The 24,320-nt window shown below is 32.9% G+C and overlaps 1 long non-coding RNA gene across 1 annotated transcript in view; it reads right to left on the bottom strand.

Annotated features, from left to right (window-relative positions):
• Window positions 1–24,320, bottom strand: part of LOC148110782 (uncharacterized) — a 47,326-nt gene that overhangs the window by 16,722 nt on the left and 6,284 nt on the right. Inside the window, exons 2-3 of the long non-coding RNA XR_015726019.1 lie at window positions 12,821–12,894; window positions 12,673–12,695 (exon numbers count right to left, since the gene is read on the bottom strand). This is a non-coding gene — a long non-coding RNA (uncharacterized LOC148110782). The remainder of the gene's footprint in view (window positions 1–12,672; window positions 12,696–12,820; window positions 12,895–24,320) is intronic.

Below are 24,320 nucleotides of genomic sequence, written 5' to 3'. Positions count from 1 at the left end.
ACATTAAAAAATGTTTTATATAGCTTAAAATAAAATTAAATACAAGTAAACCCTGAAAATGAAAACAAACTACAGCAAAAAACCAAATTAAAAAAAACGATGTTACAAAACCATTAGTAAAAGACTTATCAAACATTCTTAGTCAGAATACAGACTTTAAGATACAGATAAAACACGTGAAAAAAATCTTAACTTTCCATCAGTATTTTCACAGTTAGCTTTACTATTGACTTTTAAAAGCTGTCTTACATATATTGTAAAATAAAATAAAATAACATTTTAATGTCGTAAGAACCCAGACTTTCAGGATAAGAAAAACAATTTTAAGTATAAAAACAAAGCAGAAAAGGAAAAAACCTGAAATATTTTGAGTTAGAAATACATATTTGAACTCAATTTTTAAAAAAATGATGTGTGGTGTGTGTGTATATGTGTGTGTATATCTCTATCCATCCTACCTACAGGCACTGATAAAGCCCATAATTATTAATACCATCCCAGTAGAGAATGAGTACACCTAAAATACCTGCCATTAGTTTCTATATGCTATTCTGACAAAAAGGAGCGAGGAAAAATGGCTGATTTTCAGGGGTGAGGAAAGTACAATATAAGCCTGGGGCATCATCATGTGAAAAAACAGTGATGTGCTCAAAGACTATAAAAGGATAAGTCAAAAGGACACAAAATCAGCTTGAAGGGACTCTTAATGGGCAGATTTGGAATAATTTAAGTGTTAAAAGAGTATATGTAATTGACTCTAAGATACTGAATTAATAAACATTCAAGAATCCATCGTACCAGTCAAAGGGAAAGGAAAAAAAAATCTTTTGCCACCAAAGGAGAGGACTATCAAATCACTTATACAGTGAAAATTGGTAAATGTTCAAGAATTAGACATTCACCCTGCTTTTTTTACTCTAGTTGGTGAGGGAGAGCTCTACTTCAAAGAAAAAACAAGTCCGCTAATAAATATAAAAAGAACAATCCAATTAGAAAGTGCCACTCTGTAACCCCCAGTGTAATGACTGACTTAGGAATATTTGCACAATTAGCAAGGCACCTGGGTGGCTCAGTCGGTTGAGTGTCCGGCTCCTGATTTTGGCTCAGATCTTGATCTCAAGGTCGTGGAATCAAGTCCCAGATTGGACTGTGAACTCAGTGAGAGTCTACTTAAAATCCTCTCTCTCCCTCTTCCTGTGCCCCTCCCCCCACTCGTGCACTCTAAAAATAAATTCTTTTAAAGAAGGGAGGGATATTTGCACAATAGCAAATATCTTTTCCCACTGATCACTTGCTAATTGCAAAGGGAAAGTACATCTTTACAATGAAGAGGTCAAGCAGTCAACACCTTCACCAAATGATCAAACATAGCATCATGGATAGTGGAACAACCTGATAATTATATCCTTCCATTATTATGTAAGATGAAATACCCAGTAGTCATCTATGAAGTATTCTTGCCAAAAAGATCTAACCTGAATTTAATGAAATTGAATTTAGAAACACAAAGCACAGAACAAGTAAAAAAACAAAAAAACAAAACAAGAGAAAACAATCAGACAAATCCAGGATATGATTCCTTCTTCAAGACAACTTTCTTGGGCTCTTTAAAAGGACAAAGCTATTTTTAAAAAATGAAAGAACTGTTCAACATGAAAAGAGACTAATAGATACAATACCCAAATGCAATGAATGAATCTGATTGTATTTGAATTTTATTTATTTTTAAAAGATTAATTCATCTATTTTGAGAGATAGAGAGAGAGAGAACACGTGTGAGTAGGGGTAGGGGCAGAGGGAGAGAATCTTCAAGCAGACTCCATGCTGAGCATGGAGCTGGACGTAGGGCTTGATCCCCATGACCCATGAGATCATGACCCGAGCTGAAACCAAAAACCAGGCACTCAACTGACCGAGCCACCCAGGCACCCCTGTCTTTGAATTAAAACAAAACAAAAAAACAGTTCTAGAAGATATTTTTGGACTGGGAAAATCTGAATATGGATGGATATTAAGTGCCTTAAGGGATTAGTATTAATTTGCTTACATATGACACTAGTTTTATTTTTTAAGAAGAATATTTCTAGGAAATGCATTCTTTTAGGAGACACATCTTGAAGTACTTAGAGGTCAAGTGTCGTGATGATTACATCTTTCAAATAGTTCAGGAAAAAATACACACATGTGGGTAAATATGGCAAATGTTAACAATTATAAATCTAGAAGGTGAGTATAGGGTAATCACAGTACTGTTCTTTCAGTTTTTCTGTATATTTGAAAACATTCATAATAAATTATTTGAAAAAATACAGAATATGAGTTCATATTAATAATAGATTAGCAACATTTTTTTAAAAAATTGGAAAATGAAATTGAGGAAATTTAGAAAATAGAGCATAAAGGCAAAGAGATAATCATTCATACACATATACACACACACACACGTGTATGTAGGCATGTGCATATCCACCTATATATACATCAATCTAAGAAGAGTTTCATAAAACAAATTTAAGAGAATACACACAGGAAGAAACCAACTAAAAAATAACAAAAGAAAGTATCTCAGAACTAAAGAACATAAATTTAAAATTGAAAAGGCTCATGGAGTGCTTAGCACTGTGATAAAATCAAATTCTCACCAAGACACATTATCATGAAATTCCAGAATAGTTAGGATAAAAAGGTCCTACAAGTTTCAAGAGGGAATAAACAAGTCAGATACAAAAAACAAAAAACAAAAAACAAAAAAAAACCCCAAAAAACAACAAATGGCTTCATATAGCACTACTAGAAGCTAAAAAAAAAAAAAAAAAGCAACGCCTTAGAAGTTCTGTAAGAAATTTCTTCCACACTAGAATTTTATATCCTGCTGGGTATAAGAAATCAAATATAAGTAATTTCAGGCACAAGAGGTCTCAAAAACTTTAATTCTTATACACCATTTCTCAAGAAACTACTGGAGGATGTGCCTCACTAAAATAGGTAGAAAACAGGAAAGAGAAACTGGGATTCAGAAAACTGGATTCAACTCAAGACAGATGTGAAATGAATCCCCAGATGATGGTAGATCCCTGGAAAATGGCTGTGTATGAGGCATAGAGAATGACCAATTCAGAGTACAGCAGATCAGAAGCCTTCAATGAGGTGACTTTAAGAAAATAAAAATGATAAACTACATAATATGTGTAAATGTACTGAGAAGCAATTTAGACAACTGGGCAGGTTTGGTGGATAAATGAATGACAGATGTAAAAACCCCAAAGGAAAAAAACACATAGAAAATAAATTTATATTTGATCATGGAATAGGAAAAGTTTCTTTACAAAAACCTGTTGTTAAAGTTGTTAGATTCTACAAGCAATATTTGCTCTATATAGCAAAAAAAAAAAAAAAGTATAGAAAAATATATAGGAGAAAATTAAACCCACATAAAATTGTATTACTTAGAGAAAATAGTCATTCATTAAACACATAATTATTCAATGCTAACTATATGTCCTGCCCTATTTTAGTATCTGGGATTCAGCAGTGCCTAAAATAAATTGTTTTCATAAAGTTTACATTTTAGTGAGTAGAGACGAACAAACCATTAGACATAGATTAGGTCGGTGGTAAAAAGAAAAATAAAAGTAGGATAAGTGGGACAGAGTAAAAATAAAAAGGGAGGGATGGGCTATGCGCTATAGAGTGACTAGGAAAGTCATTGCTGATAAAAGGATATTCTGGCAGAAAGTTCAATGAAGTGAGTCAATAAACAATGTAAGTACCTGGAGAAGAGCATTCTAGGGGGGAAAAAAAGCAACTGGAAAGACCCTGAGAAACACATGGCTCACACTTTGAAGGAACATCCAAGGAGCCAGTGTGGCTAGATGAATGAAACATGGAACCAGATATAGAATGTTAAAACCAGAGAGAAATGGAAGTTCGGGGATGGGAGGCATTCATAAACTTTGTAGGGCATAGTAAGGACTCTGGATTTTACTCTGACAAAGGTGCTGGAAGTTATACATAGAGAAATGACTTAATTTCTATAGTTAAAGGATTGCCCTGGCTCCTATGTGAAGAATAGATTATAAGGAAGCAAAACTGGAATTAAGAGATCAGTTAAGCAACTTAAAAAAAATAATAATTCCAGTTAGCTAACATACAGTGTTATACTAATTTCAGGTGTACTACACAGTAATTCAACAATTCCATGTATTACCCTGTGCTCATCACGACAAGTGCACTCCTTAATCCCCATCACTTATTTAAACCCATCCCATGGCCCGCTGCCCTCTGGTAACCATCAGTTTCTTCTCCATAATTAAGAGTCTGTTTCTTGATTTGTCTTTTCTTCCTTTGCTTGTTTCTTAAATTTCACATATGAATGAAATCATATGGTATATGTCTTTCTCTGACTGATTTATTCTGCCTACTATTATACTCTCTAGCTCCATCCATGTCTTTGCGAATGGAAAGATTTCATTCTTTTTTAAGGCTGAGCAATATTCCATTGTATATACGCACCACTTCTTTATCCAATTGATGGACCCCTGGGCTGCTTCCATACCTTGGCTACTATAAATAATGCTGCTATAAACATAGGGGTGCATGTAACACTTTGTTGTTGTTGTTGTTGTTTTTTAATGCTGGTTATCACTTAATGTGCCTCCAGCTTTTTTTTTTTTTTAAGATTTTATTTATTTATTTGACAGAGATAGAGACAGCCGGCGAGAGAGGGAACACAAGCAGGGGGAGTGGGAGAGGAAGAAGCAGGCTCATAGCAGAAGAGCCTGATGTGGGGCTCAATCCCATAACGCTGGGATCACACCCTGAGCTGAAGGCAGACGCTTAACAGCTGTGCCACCCAGGCGCCCCGCATGTATCTCTTTGAATTAGTGTTTTTGTATTCCCTGGGTAAATACCTAGTAGTGGAATTACCAGATTATATGGTATTTCTATTTTTAATTTTTTTTGAGGAACCACCATACTATTTTCCACAGTGGCTGTACCAGTTTGCATTCCCACCAACAGTGCAAGAATGTTCTTTTTTCTCCATATCCTTGCCAACACCTGTTTTTTCTTGTGTTGATTTCAGCCATTCTGACAGGTGTCAGGTGAAATCTCATGGTTGTTTTGATTTGCCTTTCCCTTATGGTAAGTGATGATGAATATCTTTTCATTTGTCAGTTGGCCATCTGTATGCCTTCTTTGGAGAAGTGACTATTAATGTCTTCTACCCATTTTTTATGGGATTATTTGGGGATTTTTTTGGTGTTGGGTCATATAAGTTCTTTATATATTTTGGATACTAACTCCTTATAGGATATGACATTTGCAAACATCTTCTCCCATACAGTAGGTTCTCTTTTAGGTTTATTGTTTCCTTTGCTATGCAGAAGATTTTTACTGTGTTGTAGTTCAAATAGTTTATTTTTGCTTTTGTTTCCCTTATTTCTCAGGAGACATATCTAGAAAGATGTTGTTACAGCTTATGTCAGAAAAATTACCACCTGTGTTTTCTAGGACTTTTACAGTTTTGGCATTTAGGTCCTTAGTCCATTTTAAGTTTATTTTTGTGTGTAGTGTAAGAAAATGGTCCAGTTTCATTCTTTTGCATGTAGCTGTCCAGTTTTCCCAACACCATTTGTTGGAAACTATCTTTTTCCCGTTGGATATTCTTGCCTCCTTTGTCAAAGATTAATTGACCATGTAATCATGGGTTTCTTTCTGGACTTCCTATTCTGTTTCATGTTTTTGTGCCATTACCATTTTGATTACTACAGCTTTGTAATATAACTTGAAGTCCAGAATTGTGATTGCCCCCAGCTTTGCTTTGCTTTTTCAAGATTGCTTTGGCTATTCAGGGAGTTTTGTGGTTTCATACAAATTTTAGAATTGTTTGTTCTAGTTCTATGAAAAATGCTGTTGGTATTTTGATAGGAATTGCATTAAATGTGTGCATTGCTTTGGGTATAGACATTTTAACAATATTTGTTCTTCCAATCCGTGAGCACAGAATGTCTTTCCATTTCTTTGTGTCACCTTCAGCTTCTTTCATCAGTGCTTTATAGTTTTCAGAATACAGGTCTTTCACCTCTTTGGTTAGGTTTATTCCTATGTATTTTATTACTTTTGGTGCAACTATAAATGTAATTATTTTCTTAATTTCTCTTTCTGCTTCTTCATTATTGGCGTATAGAAATGTGGGACGCCTGGGTAGCACAGTCGTTAGGCGTCTGCCTTCGGCTCAGGGCGTGATCCCGGCGTTCCGGGACCGAGTCCCACATCAGGCTCCTCTGCTGGGAGCCTGCTTCTTCCTCTCCCACTCCCCCTGCTTGTGTTCCCTCTCTCGCTGGCTATCTCTGTCAAATAAATAAATAATCTTTAAAAAAAAAATGTAACAGAAGGGGTGCCTGGGTGGCTTAGTCACCTGAGTGTCTAACTCTTGGTTTCGACTCAGGTCATGATCTCAGTGTTGTGAGATAGAGCCCCATGTCAGGCTCCATGCTCAGTGTGGAGTCTGCTTGAGATTCTTTCCCCATCTGCTCCTGCCCTTGCCCTGGCTCATGCTTATATAAATAGATAGATAGATAGATAGATAGATAGATAGATAGATAGATAGATAGATAGATATAGAAAAAAAGAAATCTTACCCCCCAAAAATGCAAGACTTCTTCTGTACATTGATTTTGTATCCTATGACTTTACTGAATTTGTTTATCAGCTCTAGTAGTTTTTTTGGTGGTCTTTTGGGTTTTCTATATATTGTATTATGTCATCTGCATAGTTAAAATTTTACTTTTTCTTGGATGCCTTTTCTTTCTGTTGTCTGATTGCTGTGGCTAGGACTTTTAGCACTATGTTGAATAAAAGTGGTGAGTGGGCATTCTCTTGTTCTTGACATTAGGGGAAAAACTGTTTTTGCCCATTAAGGATGATGTTAGCTGTAGGTTTTTCTTATATGGGCTTGTATTGAGGTCTATTTCCTCTAAACCTACTTTATTAAAGGTTTTTATCATGAATGGATATTGTACTTTGTCAAATGCATCTATTGAAATGATCACATGGTTCTTACCCTTTCTCTTATTGACATGACGTATCACATTGATTTGAGAATACTGAACCACCCTTACAACCCAGGAATAAATCCCGTTTGATCCTCGTGAATGATTTTTTTTTTAATGTATCATTGGATCTGGTTTGCTAGCATTTTGTTGAGAATTTTTGCATCAATATTCATTAGGGATATTGGCCTGTAGTTCTCTTTTTTTGTGGTGTCTTTATCTGGTTTTGATTATCAGGTAATGCTGGCCTCATAGATTGAATTTGGAAGTTATCCTTCCTTTCCTATTTTTTTTCGAATATCCAAAAATTCTTCTAGCTTGAGAAGAATAAATATTAACTCTTCCTTAAATGTTTGGTAGAATTCACCTGTAAAGTCATCTGGTCCTGGACTTGGAGTTTTCAGTACTGATTCATTTTCTTTGCTGGTTATCAGTCTGTTCAAATTTTTTATTTCTGCCTATTTCAGTTTTTGGTAGTTTATATGTTCCTAGAAATTTATCCATTTCTTCTAGGTTGTCCAGTTTGTTGGCATATAGTTTTTTATAATAGTCTCTTATAATTGTATTTGTTATTTTGGTGTTATTTCCCCTCTCTCATTTGTGATTTTATTTGTGTCCTTTCTCCTTTTTTCTTGATAAGTCTGGCTACAGCTGATCAATTTTATTGAGTTTTTCAAATAATCAGCCAGTGGTTTCATTGATCTGTTCTACTGTTTTTTTAGTTTCTATGTCATTTATTTCTGCTCTAATCTTTATTATTTCCTTCCTTCTGCTGGTTTGGGGTTGTTTTTTCTTTTTCTGGTTCCTTTAGGTGGAACATTAGGTTGTTTATTTGAGATTTTTGTTGCTTTTAGGCTTGTATTGATATAAACTTCCCTCTTAGAACCACTTTTGCTGCATCCTGATGGTTTTGGGCCATTGTGTTTTCATTTTCATTTGTTTCCATGTACTTTTTTTCTTCTTTTATTTCCTGGTTGACCCATTCATTGTTTAGTAGCATATCATTATTTTTTTTAAAGATTTTACTTGTCTATTTGACTGAGTGAGAGAGCACAAGCAGGGGGAGCAGCAGAGTGAGAGGGAGAAGAAGGGAGGGCTCCCTGCTCAGTGAGGCTCGATCCTAGGAGCCCAGGATCATGACCTGAGCTGAACACAGACGCTCAACCATCTGAGCCACCCAGGCACCTCAAGTAGCATATTATTTAACTTCCATGTATTTGAGGTCTTTCCATATTTTAGTTGTGGTTGACTTCTAGTTTCAGTGTTGTGGTCAAAAAAGATGTTGTGATATGACTTTGATCTTGAATTTGTTGAAGCTTGTTTTGTGGGCTAATATGAGATGTGTTCTGGAGAATGTTCCATGTGCACTTGAAAAGAATGTGAATTCTGCTGTTTTAGGATGGAATGTTCTGAATATATCTGTTAAATCCATCTGTTCCTGTGTGTCATTCAAAGCCATTTTTTCCTTGTTGATTTTCTGTTTAGATGATCTCTCCATTGATATAAGCGGGGTGTTAAAGTCCCCTACTATTATTGTATTAGTATCGATTAGTTCCTTTATATTTGTTATTATTTTTTATATTTGGGTGCTCCTATAGGAAGCTTTTTTAATAACTCTGGTGAAAGATTATAGCAGCTATTAAGATCTTAGTGTAATTCCCTCTAGTCTTTTCCTGTGCATTTTACTGTATGTATAATTAATGTAACTGGGATTAAAAGATGTGTACAGTTACGTACCATGCTTATATGTAAAGTTAAAATCTTTCATGTAATTTAAAATTCTCATAAAAGGTAACAATTCTGTATCTAACAAATATTTTTCTTTGTTTCTTATATCCTAATACGTTTATTTAAGTATTAAATGATATATAGAAACTTTGAATAAAAAATCTGAGAAAATTATAACAATAGAAATCGTCAAAAATAATGTTTAAACAAATCAACTTCATATGCTGAAATACTGTGTAGCTATTAAAAACAACACCTAACATTATTTTTAACATATGAGATAATGCTTATATAATGGAAAGTATAAAAAACAGAATAAGATTATATACACCAATATTCTTATCTATGTAAAGTATATATCAAAAACACTGGAAGGAAATATATACAAATATTATTTCTGGATGGTGAGATTATGGGTATTTTTCTATTGTATTCTGCACTCTTCAAATTTTCTATAATGAATTGGAATTAATTTTATAATTTAAAGAAGTTCATATTAACACAAATTAAGAAACACATAGAATTGAAAGATATAAATTCAAATGTCTTATATGATACTAATCAGCTGTTTCTTAGATTAAGTTCTCTCCTAAATATTGATTTTCTCACTTTGAAAATGAGGATAATAGTTTCACCCTCAAAAATGACTCTGAAGATTATAAACATGAGTGCTCTCAACTCAGTATAATTCCTAACATATTCAATGCTTGATAAATGTTTAAACAAATATGAAAATCTGATGGTCTGAGAATTCATATTTCAAGTAATATGCAAACTCTCTCACGAAGATCTGATTTAAAACAAGTGAAAAATGTCATTTTTTCTTTCACTCTGTTCACTCTTACCTGCCATCCAATTCAAACTAAAGAAAAATAGATGACTCCAAAATTAATATAAAAGGCAAACCAAACTGCTACCTTCCTTCTTGGGGCATCTGTCTGCCTAAAGTACTCCCTAATATCAGAAAGAAACTTTCAAATTTTGCTGCTAAAAATTCTCTTCCTAAAGTTGAATGTAAATGCTGAAGAGGAATTATTTAAGTCCCCATTTGTCAAGCAGATGCTGAATGAAAAGTGATTAAAGCACAATTTCCCACAGCTGATGAGAGCTTGGAAATTCATATATGGTACTGACTCAATTTAACAGAAAATTATCAACTGATCATAGATTGGGATGGAAGTACTTTTAACATAATAAATATATAAAATTTTAATAGTGGCCAAGGATTCAAGGTAACTGTGGACTGTAGATGTTGAAGAAAAAGACAGGCATTTCCTCTCACTAGAGGAATCTAAAATTACCTTATCTGCTACAGATTTTTTCCCATAATTATGACTTTCAGATTTTGTTATGTGTGGGCAGGTAGGGGAATTATGAATGTCAGTCTTGTGCCAACTACATAATTATTGCTATATACTTATTCATTCAGTCCCTGACTGAGGTAAATGTCCTCATTTTCATACTTTTAAAATAAAATAATAAAGTTCAAAATATTTCTCTAAGCAGCCCCATATGAATGGAAACCTGAGACACTGTGTACTTGCAACTAAACTATTGATTTTTTTAAGGAAATACAACTGCAGGTGTCCCTAGCTTAAAAAGACTAAAACTCCAGATTTAGAGGACAAACAAATTATGAAATTACTGTATTATACAACGTTATCTCACTCTAATCAAACACTTTATCAAATTTTCTTTTAGGTGGAAACCTCACTCCTGAATTTAAGTATTTATTTGTAAATCTTACTTATTGGTGGTGGAGTTTTAATAACCTCATCCTTCTCTTTTGAATAGAAAGGTAAGAGAGATGCATAAGTATAGATTTCAGTAGCAATAAATGAAAAAAATTATGGTGCTTTCATGTATATGATCTTGTTTCACATGAATAATTCTAACAGATGATAGCAATATTCTTACCCCATTTTTTAAGTGAGAACCTAAGGTTCAAAGAGGATAAATGATTTTCCGAAGGTCACCGAACTAGGAAGTACCAGGGTCATAATTTGAATACAGGTCTTCTCACTCTAAACAGTGTTTTTTGTAGTATACAAAATCATCTTTTCTGTGCCACATTTTCTCTCAAGGTAGGTTGTATAAATTTAAGGATTAAAAGCCAAAGTACACTGATGTTAATGACTGCACAATCATTTAAAAAACCATTCCTTATTTTCAAATATCTTTTCCCAAAAGTGACTTTAAAAAACAGGTTCTCTCCACAACATGGCCAAGATGACTCACTAGGAAATTGTTTTTGCATTTCATATTAAGAAATCCAGTTAGGTAATCTTTTCCCATTCTGTGCTAACAACTTTAATATATTCAGAGATGACTAAAAGAAACAACTATTTTGTCTTTATAAAAAGTATAATTGTAACCATAATTCTGTAAGCAACTCTGTAGAATGTCAGCATGGTGAAAGAGAAGTGAACCAAGAGTAAAGAGATTTGCCAGGGACAAACCTTGGGCTAGTTACTTAATAAGCATGTTGTGCTTCATCTGTAAAACAGTAATGACCTATAATATTTCTGTGAGAATTACATAAATATTATTATGATGACAATCTGTAAGGCATCAAGCACTATATAAATATAAGATAACCAAATTACTCATTTGCTCATGTGTTTCCTAATGTAGATACCAATCATTATTCAAATATATAGTTAAACTTATTTTAAGCTATAGAAGTTACTAAAAATTGTACATAAAACAAATTTTGAATACTCTTTCCCCTCCCACCTATTACTTATAAATTAAAAATTTTTACACATGAAGAATGACTATAAAATTCTAAGTTTACTTTTTACAAATCATATACATAACCAGTCTCATTACTTATCATCTGAAGTGTATCTTATAGGCAATGTGTCATCTCTTTTTCCAATACAGAATAACAATTTGAATTAATCCAAAGTTTACAATGTAGAAGGCATCAAATATTTATATACTGACTCTAAAGGTGATGACTGATTAATGTTAACTAGTAATTCTCAAAGAACTAAAATAAAATGATTGAGATATACTTAATACAAACTATAATAAAAATTTTAATTTTCCTTAAATGATAAAAACTTCTCTTCAAGATCTTCCCTTGCTCTAAGAATTATTATAATGTATATGAATTATTGTACAGTATTTTAATAATCATTTAGCTATCTAAGACTAGTGGTTAGAAAATTAATTTATAAATATGTTTAACATAAGTTAATACATGCAATCATTTTATTTCCCATATTGTTCATATTATTTTGGATTAATTTTATCAGCCTATATAATCTCCTACAATAATTAAAATTAAACCTAGTAACATATTCAGCATTAAAGTTTTTATATCTTTCAAGGAAAACTGTGCAATAGAATATATAGTTACATAAGGTTTATAGCTATTCTGCTCAATTTTTACTCGTTGATCTTCCATGTATGTTTCCTCTATATTTTACACTTCCAATTTTTCTTATACTTAAGATCCTTAAAAAGCCCATTTTACAATATCTCCTAACACCTATCCTGTTAAACTACTTCCTTCCTTCCTCATCTCCCAGCTGTTAGTTTCTTTCTCTTCAGTTTCTTTCATCATAACCTTAAGAAATAATTAACAAAGAATCATTTTTACTTAATGTACTTGAACAAGGAAAAGGGAAGAAAACAAGATGTGCAGGAAAACTGATAACCTTCCTATTACTAGTCTTCCCTATTGACTAAATTCAAACAAAAATTGGGGGTCATGAAAAAAAGATAGCAAAGCTGAACACTGAAGTATAGGTTTTTCATGGCTGACCAAAAAAGGATAATTCTGATACCTATTACTCATAGATAATGTTTATGTCCTACACGTTTACCTTAATAGCATATTTATAAGCACTTATGCAATACATTTAATAGTGACAGTACATACCAGTTGACATATTGAATCCAAAGCTTTAAGGAAAAAATAAAAAAGAAAAGCTCTATGAGAAATTTCTAACTATGCAACTATCACATAGAAAATATTTCATATTTTGCATTTTTTGAAAAAGACTTTATATTAGGAAAGCAGGAATTACCAAGAATTTCCTGGTGATTTTCTGAATTCTTCATTTGTAATTATACCAAACTTCTTTATTCTCATATTAAGCCTCTGAAAATGAATAAAATATTTTATAAGCTTAAGAAACTGTAGTAACATTGGAAATAAAACATAACAAAAGATGACAATATACCTAGTAATAATCTCAGGAAAAAAACAACAGATAAAATAATTAAGAACAATATTTAGAACGTCAGATATCTATATAATTTGTGGAGAATATATAGTAAAGAAAGATAAGATTTTAACAGATGAAGATAAATACAATCTCCTAGGCTTTGAAGAAACATAAAGATGGAAAATTTGCCTTACCAGATATTAAAATTTCTTATATAGCAATAATTATGAAAAGTTTGGTTCTGATCACAAAATAGAATCAACACTGTTAATAACAAAACTTAAAAATAATTCATTTATTGGGCATATACTATGAGTCAATCAATGTGTTAAATGGCATATATGTTTTATTCATGTTTACATTTAATGACTCATTTAGCTCTTGCAAAAGATTTATTATCTCTATTTTATAGATAAAGAAAAGTGCAGAGGTTAGGTAATTTAGTCAAGGGCATAGAGCCAACATACTTGAATGAATAATAATCTAGCATATGATCAAGGCAGTATTTCAGGTGAACATGAATTATTTTCTAAGTTCGAGAGACAACTGGCTACCATTTTAGAAAAGAAAGGTATTCATGTCACTTCTCATACCAAATGAATTTCCATAGTTAAAGATTTTCATTAAAAATTTAAAAGGACCAGGGGGTGCCTGGGGGGCTCAGTTGGTTAAGTGTCTGACTTCGGCTCAGGTGATGATCTCAAAGTCCTAGGATCTAGCCCCGCATCCATCAGACTCCTTGCTCAGAGGGGAGTCTGCTTGTCTCTCTTCCTCTGATCCTCCCCCTGCTTGCGTTCTTTCTTTCAAATAATAAAATCTTTAAAAAAATTTTTTTAAGTACTAGAAGAAAACAATAACATACATTTATGTAATTTTGAATTGCGATTATTTGTGTTAGGATACCAAGAAAAAAACAACCACTAAAAAGGCCTCTAATATATTTGATTACATAAAACTCAAAACATCTACATGGTAAAATACATCACCAAGTTACATACACATAATAAACTGGTAATATTTTTTTCAACATATAGTACAGTTTTACTCTCTCCAAAATAGGAGTTTTACAAATAATAAAACTACTGATACTCTAAATAGAAAAAGAAACTGGTAAAAAACAGAACAGGGCATTCATAAGAGAAGAAACAATGCTCACTTAACATATGAAAATATTTTCATCTTCACTAGTAATCAATAAAATGCATACTAAAAATAATATCAAGGTATATTGCTCGCCTGATGAGCAAAGATAACTGGTGTTGGCAAAGGTGTGGTAAAATCTCCACTGACAGTTATTGTGGATGTGAGAGTTAACTACACCATATTTTCTGTGGGTAAATGTGGTGACATGTAAAACCTTTTTTTAAAAAGTCATAGATCTAAAAATTTTACATCTTATGAGTTTATCCTAAGCAAATAAACAAATAGGCATATATTTTTGTAAAAATGTTTGTGGGCTGCACTGTTTATAAAGGAGAAAAATACCTGGAAGCAAACAAAAATTGAACAATTCAATACTGTTTAAGTAAGTTCAAGCAAATCCATGATATACTAGGCTATGATTAAAATGGTGATACAAATCTATATACACTGATATGAAAAGATTATTGATAAGAAAAGCAAGACATAGACCAACATGTTTAATACTATCCTAATTTCATGAATACTGTATATGTAGACTAAAAGACTAAAAGAGCAGAAATTAGGTCTGGGTAGGAATTAAGATCACCTTTTTCTTTGTTTTGAATTTTCCACTTTTTCTAAAAAAAAGCAACACTTACACAAATAAATTAATTTAAAAAAGCAAATAGGTAAAAAGTAGAGAAGCAAATATAATGCTTTTATGATAACAGGTTATAAAGGAGACAGAATGAAGGTGATAGCCAAGGGGCCAACATATGAATAAAAAAGAGAGACTCACAGTTAACAGGGATGAGAAGGGCAAGAGCCAAAGGAAAACACATACAGCTTGGACCATAGAAAAAATATTTCAAAATTATTATAGAAACAGGTTTGAATTCATGGTCAAAGATCCTTGAACAAATAATGGATCAAAGAAAAGTGGAAGCTAAAGAAACACATATTATCCCATTTTTGACAATACAGTCACCAATGATCTCAATGAAAATAATGTGGTGGCCTAGGAAACATATGAGTTAATATTTTCCAAGAATGTGTATGAAGGACAGCAGTGAACATAAAACAATGATTAAGCTGATACATATGAAAGTACTATGTAAACCGCTCAGATTTACAGCAATGATATTACTAATCTTAAAAACTGAGTCAATGAAGTTAGCTCAGAATGAAAACTGGCTTATGAAAACTACTGAGGCAATGTAAGAAGATTTTTAGATATGCTTAAAGCAGGAAGATAAACCAAAAGGATTTGTTTCAAATGATAACGTAACTCTGAGGAAAGTGATGTAGACAAAATAACATAGATCAGCTTCTACTCTGCTTCCTTTTCCTTGCCATATTAAAAAGAAATTTTATTAGAAAAGGTAGAACATGCAAAAACTGACACTGCAGATACAATGTAGATATATTACAGAATCCTACAAATTCTTTGAATTAAAGGTCTCCAAGTAAAACCCAGATCATTCTGACATGAAATATATGTGATAATAAAACACTGGCAGCTCAGCCAGATCCTTAAACATTCAGAAGCACCATTTCACATATATACAAACCCCAGTTCTCGACAAAGAAAGATCAATAAATGCTATCATCTAGAACTAATGTAGCTTTCATGTTCATGGGTACATGGGCACATTTAATCATGACCTAATTGAGAAGAATATCCAAATTTCTTAGAACACTACATGACTTAGGTCTAAAGGGAAGTCTCCGGGGCGCCTGGGTGGCACAGCGGTTAAGCGTCTGCCTTCAGCTCAGGGCGTGATCCTGGCGTTATGGGATCGAGCCCCACGTCAGGCTCATTTGCTATGAGCCTGCTTCTTCCTCTCCCGCTCCCCCTGCTTGTGTTCCCTCTCTCACTGGCTGTCTCTATCTCTGTCAAATAAATAAATAAGATCTTTAAAAAAAAAAAATAAAGGGAAGTCTCCATTCCTTGCAGCTAGAAATAAAGTACTCTAAAAAAGCTAGATAGACATGAAGAAAATGAGGAAAGGCAGCTGAAATCTGTTCTTCCTCTATCAGCAATTAAAATGTTTCCCAAAAGTAGAAGTACTATATGATGCACATCACTCTGCAATTAAACAAAGCTAAGGTACATACCTGACCTCAGCTAGAAAGTGGTCCTCGATACTCCAATTCCCATCAGCTCCTATCTTTACTTCCTCCTATCCTGTTGGATCCCATGTCTATCTCATTCTGTTAATGATTCCCTCTCTCTTCTGCACCTTTACCGATTCTTCTCTATGCCTCTTTCCTAATATGTAAACATGTTAAAAGGTTTTTTTTTTTTAAACATATTTAACAAAAATTCTCACTTGGCTTCATATCCCATTTTGGCTAACACACTCTCTCCTCAATATATTATTCTTTATGTTTACATTCTTCTTTTCTTATGAACTTCTCAACCCACTATAAGATAGCTACTCCTTCTGCTCTACCGAAAGTGCTCTTGCTAAGTTCCCCCAAAGATCTCTAAACTGCTAAAGGATATTTTGTGATCCTTGTCTTATTTGACCTTACGCATTTAATACTTTCTCCTCCTTCCTGAAATGATCATTTCCCTTTGCTTTTAAGATCACTGCTGCTTATCTCCCCTGCCTCTACAACATCTCTTTGGCTGCCTCTTCTCTATAATCTTTATGGGCTCATCCTGTCCCTTAAAATATTAGTGCTGGTCAGGATTCCATTCTTATTTTCTAAACAAATATATAAATACATGCAATTCCAAATTTTCTTCCCCTGCATATGCTCTTTGGATAATTTATCTACACTAGAGACTTCACTTATACAACTATTAGTTCACGTCTGCATTTTCAGCTCAATTCTCTGTTTCAAGCCATATATATGGCTTGGAACAGAGAACTATCTCAGTGCAGATGGTCCCTAAGTGCTTTGGGTGGGGGGGGATAAAACCAAAACAAAAACAGAGGATAACTTTCAAATTAGTACAAAACAAACAAACAAAAACATTCCACTGGAACCAGAAGTAAAAACATCCATAATCACAGTGAAAGATTTTAACATCCTCTTTCAGTATTCAACAACAGAGAAACAAAAAAAAGTTCATGCATGTTTGTGTTAACAACACAATTAATGAGCTTGATCTGATCTAATGAAAGGGTGTTTGTGTGTATGTGTGTGTAAACCTGCATTCAACAAATGGATACTCTTCAAAAACATTTACAACAGATTTATTTTATAAAGCTGTAATAATTAAAAACAATGTCTTAACTATGACACAAAGAAGCCAATGAAACAAAATTGGGAATTCAAAAATCAGTGGAGGGAGGATATACCTCGGTAATAATAAATATCATTAGGATAATTGAAAACTTATAATCTATATGATAAAAAAACATTTGAATATATACAAAATAAATTCTAGATGAATTCAGTTCTTGAGTGTAACAATGTTGAAGTTTATCTGAACCCTGTGTTCCCTGAAAGGAGTGGTAGTTGAAAAATCCCACCACCTTTCTGTGATCCCAGAACTGACTAACTACAAAAGACCACTCTGCTCTAACGAGCTCTACCTATTCCCAGATATGACCCACTTCTACCCTTCCCCAGTGATTATAACTTCCTTGTTTACCTGCCATTATAAAATTCAAGTCCCCTTCTTTTGCGATGTTCCTAACCATTGCTGCCACTATTGCAATACCCTCAATAAAATCATCTTCTTAATTGTGTAGTGCCTCTGACAAGTATGAAAAGCAAAGTGAAAACACTGTTAAAAGAAAATGTGAGAGAAAAGCTTGGTAACACTGGGGTAAGTAAGAATTTCTTGTCTAAGATAAACTTCAAAACATGGATAAAGTTCAATAACACTGTTAAAGTGAAAAAAAGTTGCAGAAAAAAACCCTTCACTTATATATTTATATAAAACTTTAAAAGTGTGTGTAATTAAGGATCCAAACCTATGTGATAAAAATTTAAACCATGGACAAAAAGGATACATATCAACTTTAGAATAGTTATTATCTATTGTGAGAGAGGGAGGTGAATAGCATGGGAGAGGGGGTAAGTTTTGTTGGATATATATCTTCTTTTTAAAAATGATTTACAACAAAGTTTCAAATAACTTGGGAATTTTGTTAAAATACAGATTGTGACTCAACAGGACTGGGACTGGGGATGCTGCTGAGATTCTGCATTTCTAATAAACTCCCAGGTGCTGTTAATGCCGCTGGGCCATGGACCACACTTTAGATCCTTGAATTTCTTTATTAAACCTAGGTGGTGAGTATAAAAGAGTCTATTGTTTTCTGATATATTTGAATTAGTTCATAAGTAAGTGTAAAGTTGAAGAGAATTTCTACCAGCCTCACTGAGGTGCCACCACGCAGTAGTAAATAATTCCTCTTTCAACTGTATATACATATAGCTTAAGGCTGTTCTCATTTTGTGATACATACAATACTATTTACAAATACATAAACATGTATGAAAATAAGGAAATCACTTAGGATTCTAAAAAAATGTCAGTAGCATAAATTCTTATAAAATTATTTTATTAATTGAATAAGATTATTAATAAAATCATTAATAAATTTTTAATAATTAGTGGTAAAATTTTACTTTTTTGTCATTTAGTCCCTAAATGTTGACAAGTTTCTTAGTGAATTAATCCTAACCTCTTCATCTGTCATTGATGAGATACTCCTGAGGGACACTTTTTGAGGTGTTCTTACACTATAAAAAAATGGAATATAATAGCATTAATTCAGATTAACATTTAGAATATAATAATTCAGATTAATATGTAAAGTAACATAAGTAAAGTACTTCACAAAAAAGAGAAAAAACTCTGCTTCATGAATGGGTAGTTTCTGTATTTGAAGAAATAGGTTTAGGAAGTTTACATCAATTGATTAAGACAATCATTAAGCATAGCATAAAAGGTCTCTGAAGGCCAGAGCTTTGGTGTGGCTTGTTCTCTGCTATTTCATCAGCATCTGAAACACTCCTGGTATATAAAAGCCCTCAACAAATAACTGTCAAATAAATAAATAAATAAATTTCACTTAGTGATTCCAATGTACCAGGATATTGTAAAGGCTATAAAGATAAAAGACAGCCTAGCCCTTCAGGTGTCAAAATCTAGTAGGGATGACAGACAGAATAAATTTATATCTTATATATTATAAAATTATATATGTAATAAATAATATTGACATATTTAGAAATCTATATATTTTTATGCAGTAGAAAAAAGTATGGTCATGTAGAAAAGGAGGAAAGACATGTATTCAGAGAGAGGATCTACATATAAAGATGTGTATAATGTGACAATAGGTGAGGTGGCAAGGATGGTAAAATATGTACAAGATGCTATGAAAAAACATTAAGGAGAGAATGCTCAATTTGCTCAAGGAGATCAAGAGTTAATTCTCAAGAATTAAATTAATTTTGAGTCTTGCAGGATAAATCAAAGTTTGATGGGTGGCTGTGGACTGACTTGGGGTAGAGCAGGAGGGATTAGATTGTTGGGAGACAGATATTCGAGCAAGAAGAATGTACAGAAAAGCAGGAAAACCAAGGCTTATTTTAGAAAACTTCAAGCAATTTTGCATGTCAAGGTTTGATGTAGAAGAGAAAAAATGATTGGAAATGAGGCTGAAAAGGTATACTGAGGCCAGACTATGAAGTGCTTGATACACCATGCTAAGAAGTTTGATTTATAACAATGATTATAAGCAAGAAGAGTGATTTGATTAGATTTGTATTTGAGAAAGATTCTTTGGTAGCAATAGGAAATATGAACAAGAAGCGGGTAGGACTAGAGAAAAAGAAAGGTCTTTCAATACGATTGAGGCCAAAAGTGAATAGAGCTTGCGCTAAGGCAATAGTTTTGATGAGTGAGAACAGATTCAGGAGCTTTCAGGAAGTGAACTGACAAGATGATAAGAGAGATGTTAAAATGGCTCCCATATTCCTGACCTGGGAGACTGGGTGCAGTGCGTATCAGTGATTATAAGTATACCGATGCATGTGTGCTAAAAGCATATGCATAAGACAGAAAGAAAATGTGAACAGAGAAGCACGTCAGCATGCAGGAAAGATGGGGAAGGCAACATATAAAATAAAGTATATATATGATGTGTATGTGAGAGAAAAGATGGACACAGATGGAAAAATATGTTTGTGGGAATGTTTTTGTTTTTTTTAAGCAGTCCTCATTTTCATTTCAAATCACCTAAAAGCTATACTTGCAATTCAGGCAATGTCTAGTTCTCTAAATGAGTTAACATATATAAAAGGCTTAGAATAGTATCTAGTAGTTAACTTCTGAATGAATTTTAACTATTTTATTATTACCCTGAACCACTGAAGAGCTTTAGTCCCCATTCTCACTTTTCTACTTCTCTCACTTTTCCACTTCATTCAATTCTGAGTTCCAAAGAAGATTTGGTAACATCTCTGGGGTAGATATAACTTTCAAATTCTTCAACATTGTTACAAAATAAAAGCATTTTGTTGAAATAAAGATGGTCTGTTTATTCAAAACAAGGAGAAGCTGGAACAAGAGCTTTCATTAATTATGGAGATTTGCCCCAGGAAATATATGAAACTTACCCACCCCAAGTAGGTATTAGTGACAGCGGTTTCAGATCTGCCTTAGAAAGATACTTTATGTCATTGAGACTTGATGCAATCTGTTTCTAAAATGGAGTTATGAGTAAGAGAATAATTTGAGAAGAAAAGGAAAAAGAAATTCAATAAATTTCTGGAATTGCTTGAGTTGGACCTTCAAAATGTTCTTATTCTTTTCCTTGAAGAATTAGAAATAATCAGACCAAAAATATCCATATACTACAGCAAATTTCAAAGAAAATGTAAATTATTTTTAACTATATGGGAGCTTTCTTTCATTAGCTTAGTAGAAAATTAACTGTAAATTCATAATATCAAATTATTGTCAGCATCTATTTACTCTAAGATACTGTCATAATGAGCAACTTACCAAAAATGATATACGTTTGTTATATTTAGATGTACAGTGACAGACTAAGCATTTTTAAAATACTTAAAAAAAAAAAGAAAGGAAGGAAGGAAGAAGGAAGCAAGCAAGCAGGTAGGGGCAGGGCAGGTGGGCAAAAAAATAAAATGCTTTGTTTTTTAACTGTAATATTTCTTAAGAAATAGTTGAAAAGAGATAAGGGATGTGAACTAATATTCACTGAGTACTATGTCCTAGGTATTGTACTAGCTGCTTTACATTTTCCCTCATTTTGTCTTTACAAAACTTGGCAAAGTAAATATTATCCCCATACAACATAGAGGTGGCACATAGAAGTTAATACTCTATCATAACAGAGCTAGTAATTGATAAAGCTGGAATTTAATACTGAAGCTTTCCAACTCCAAGGCCCACAGTCTTACAGCATACTATACTACTGACTCTTAAATATAGGACATATATGTCTTATATTTGAATAAAAGTTAAAATTTTAAAGAAATTTGTATATTTCACTGACATATCATGTGCTTCTTTTGAACTACCATCTTCACTTATAGTTTCTGTTTCTTCCTCCTTTGGGGAAAAGAAAAATGTAATATTAGGACCAGTCTTAACATGTATATGAGAGTAGGCAGTTTTACCCCAAAATGTATATCCCTAAATTGCCTGAAATTCAGTAATTTAGAGATTAATTTCAGAGCAACTGATTCATTTTAAAAATCCAAATATCCTAGTCATTCATAGCATAGTTTTCCCCCCTCTATGACAGAATGTATCTTTATATCATTTACATTGATAAAAAACCCTTTCAATCTAATCCTTTTTTAACACTTGGCCAAGATCAACCAGATTAAGAAAAAGGAAGTGTAATCTGTGATTGGGAAAGAAAGAACAACCAAGAAGTTATCTGGAAATACTTAGGCCCCTAGGGAATCCAGAGAAAGTACAGAGACAGTAATAAGGACATGAAACCCACAAAATCTATAGAGAAGGATAACAAAATATACATTTCCTCCCAAGGCGACACATCAGAATATTTGCTGTTATGAAAATGAAGACAAATTAAATAAATTTAAAGCATCTTTTTGTCCATGTGCACCATAAACTCAACATTCTTGTTAAGTATGGTTGATCATCATCCAAAGTCACTAATGAACACATTTTACTGGCAAATATTAGACAGAAAAATGGAAAATAAAAATATATGCTTTAAAATTTACTTTGAATTTACGTTTAGAACTAATATATTTTTATACCTCAAGAATGTCAAATTCTTCTTCAAGCTCTTCTAAAGAAACTTCTTCTTCTTCTATGTTGAATGAACACAATGAAAATAAGATGACTAAGACACTTAGACATAACATAAATGGAATTTTAGCAGTGTGATCTTTTTCAACTAACCTTCCTTACTCCTTCCAATTCATTTTCAACATGTTTTAAACTAATATTCTTAATGCACCGTTTTGATTATGTTACTTTTCTTCTTAAAAACTTTTAGCTGCTCTTACTAAAGAAAATCTTTAGTCTGGGGGCGCCTGGGTGGCACAGCGGTTAAGCGTCTGCCTTCGGCTCAGGGCGTAATCCCGGCATTATGGGATCGAGCCCCACATCAGGCTCCTCCGCTATGAGCCTGCTTCTTCCTCTCCCACTCCCCCTGCTTGTGTTCCCTCTCTCGCTGGCTGTCTCTATCTCTGTCGAATAAATAAATAAAATCTTTAAAAAAAAAAAGAAAAAAAAAAAAAGAAAATCTTTAGCCTGATATTCAGGGCCCTTCAAAATCTGTTTTCAAAAGAATTTCTAATCTTACTTCCTGTGACCCTCCTTTGGATGAAGAATAAGAGTACTGGTGAGTCAGTATTTGCAGATTTGGAATTAAAAGAAAATAGTGCTAAATAATAAGCTATCATTCAAATATACAGATAATTATAGATTGCCTCTGCATGCTGGGTGATAAAGATAAGCAGAGGTAAAACTATATATAAGAAAGATTACAATACTTAGTGACTTTAATACTAATTATACTAAGCATTGAATGAATGACAAACACAAGTGCTAGAGTTTAGGGTTTACTTCACTGTTTTGAAACAAACAAACAAACAAACAAAACAAAACAAAACAAAACAAAAAAACAGAAGGATGCCCAAGCACAGGTAAGAGTCCTATAAGCTATGAGTGAGAAGGAGAAAATAAGGGAAGAACTTTTGTAGTGATCAAACAAAGGTTCCCTCCAAACCTAGGGTTTCTTCCTTTCTTCCTATTGACTCTGGCTGTTGCTCTCCACCTAGAGAGCATTTTTATTTTGTCTTTTCTGTATTCTTTCATATTCTTTTACTATTTAATTTGAATGTCTTTTTCTATGTTAATGGTTCTGATCTCACTTTGTTTTTTAATTGTAATCCACTGCAAATCCTTTTTGGAAATAAACAGTGATCAAGTCACATTTTCTTTACTGTTTCAATTTTTTTTCCTTCAAAAAGCAAACAAATTAAAAATGTATCTGAACAGATATTTTTCCAAAGAAGACATATGCTCACATGTACATGAAAAGATGCTCAACATCATTAATTATTAGGGAATTGCAAATAAAAACCACAATGAGATATCACCTCACACCTGTTAGAATGGCTATTGTCAAAAAGACAAGAAATAGCAAGCATAGGCAAGGATGTGGAGAAAAGGGAACCCTTGTGCACTGTTCATGGGAATGTAAATTGGTAAAACCACTATGTAAAACAGTACAGAATTTCCTCAAGAAATTAAAAATAGAACTACCATATGGTTCAGCAATCCTTATTCTGGGTATTGAAAGAAAGAAAGAAAGAAAGAAAGAAAGAAAGAAAGAAAGAAAGAAAGAAAGAAAGAAAGAAAGAAAGAAAGAAAGAAAGAAAGAAAGAAAAGAAAAGGAAAGAAAGAGAGAGAGAAAGAAAGAAAGAAAGAAGAAAAAAGAAAGAAAGAAAACACTAATTTGAAAAGATATATGCACCCCATGTTCACCAAAGCATTATTCATAATAGCCAAAATATGGAAACAACCTACGTGTCTAATGATGAATGAATGGATAAAAAAAAAAAAAAAACCCTGTGGTATAGATCTACAATGGAATATTATTTAGCCATAAAAAACATTTGTGACATTTGCCATTTTGACATGGGTGGACCTAGAGGGTATGATGCTAAGTGAAATCAGTCATTCTCTGATCTCTTAAATGTGGAATCTAAAACACAAACTGATAGATAGATTGCCAATTGGTGGTTGTAG

Source organism: Ursus americanus, chromosome 1 (genome assembly GCF_024610735.1).
Source record: "Ursus americanus isolate L20-20 chromosome 1, mUrsAme1.1.p, whole genome shotgun sequence".
In the NCBI taxonomy this organism is placed as follows: domain Eukaryota; kingdom Metazoa; phylum Chordata; class Mammalia; order Carnivora; family Ursidae; genus Ursus; species Ursus americanus.
The sequence above is the reverse complement of the archived record's forward strand: the minus strand, read 5'-3'. Positions and strand labels throughout refer to the sequence as shown.